Genomic DNA, 1,380 nt, shown 5'->3' on the forward strand with positions numbered 1-1,380 from the left:
GATGGGTACCACAACTTCCTCCTCAACTATCTCCTCAATTTTTTCACCCTCTGTTTTTTTCTTCAATTCACTCATCACCCTACCACTTCGAGTAGTCACTACAGAGGCATTCTCTTGTTTGGGATTGGGGATAGTATTGGAAGGAAACTTACCTTGAGGTCTTTCGGTTATTTCCTTGGCCAGCTGGCCAAATTGATTCTCTAAGTTCTTAATAGCCGCTTCTTGATTTTTGTAATTATTCTCCGTTCGGTTGATGAAAGTCTCCACCAACTCTAAGCTTTTCTTGGAGCCGACACTTTCACCTTCTACTCTCTCTTGTGGCTGCCTTGAGCCTTGGCCTTGGAAACCTTGGCTAGGAAATTGCCTTTGAAAGCCACTTCCTTGCCCATTGTTACCTTGCCTCCAAGAGAAATTAGGGTGATTCCTCCATCCTGGATTGTAAGTATTTGAAAATGGGTCATTCCGAGCTTGACCCATGGCCTTCACTTCCTCCTCCGGTCTAGTCTCTGTGCATTCCTCGCTGTAATGTGGTCCTCCACAAGTCACACACTCCAATTTGGCAACTCGACCACCAATCTTGGTAGTCTTCATTTGATTTTGAATCTCATTCATTTAATTGGAGAGTTGCTTGTTGGAGGCCATGAGTTGATCATAAGCCTCAACCTCTAGGACCCCTCTTCGGGCTTGGCGTTCATTACTTGAGTTCATGGCCCTTATAGCCATTTTTTCAATCAACTCGTACCCCACTTGTGGAAGTAAGGCATCGAACTCACCGTTTGAAGCCGCATCCAAGCCAAACCTCGAAGAATATTGGAGACCATCATAGAACTTTGCTACTTGTTCCGCTTGGGTGAGGTTATGTTGAGGACACCTCCTCAAGAGCTTTTTGAACCTTACCCAAGCTTCATAGATATTTTCATCGGTGGATTGAGCAAAAGTAATGATGTGATTCTTGAGCTTTCTCAAGAGGGCTCTTGGAACAAACCTTGTGGTGAATTTCTCAGCCAAGTCCTCCCAAGATGTAATGCTACCTTGGGGCTGTGAATTCAACCACTCTTCAGCAGTATCCCTCAATGAAAAAGGGAACAAACTCAAGCGGATGGTGTCCGCTGAAACATTCTGAACTCTGTAGGTGTTGCAATTGCGGATGAAACGCTTCATGTGTGCATGAGGATCTTCAAGAGCACCTCCACCGTACTGATTTTGGCTCACCAAGTTGATGAATGCCGGCCTCAACTCAAAATTTCCCGTGCCATTGGGGGAAACTATGCTGCCCGGATAATCGTAGCTCATGGCAGCCGAGGTGAGGTCTCTAAGAGAACGATTGACATTCTCTGCTTCTTGCTCTTGAAGTCTTTGAGCAATAGCCTCATTCACACT

At 45.4% G+C, this 1,380-nt stretch overlaps 1 non-coding gene across 1 annotated transcript; it reads left to right on the plus strand.

Annotated features, from left to right (window-relative positions):
* Window positions 1-853: 853 nt before the first annotated feature.
* On the plus strand, window positions 854-960 carry LOC130709609 (small nucleolar RNA R71). The gene has a single exon (XR_009010089.1). It is a non-coding gene; the product is annotated as a small nucleolar RNA R71 (small nucleolar RNA).
* The last annotated feature ends 420 nt before the right edge of the window (window positions 961-1,380 follow it).

This window comes from Lotus japonicus, chromosome 3 (genome assembly GCF_012489685.1).
Source record: "Lotus japonicus ecotype B-129 chromosome 3, LjGifu_v1.2".
NCBI lineage: Eukaryota > Viridiplantae > Streptophyta > Magnoliopsida > Fabales > Fabaceae > Lotus > Lotus japonicus.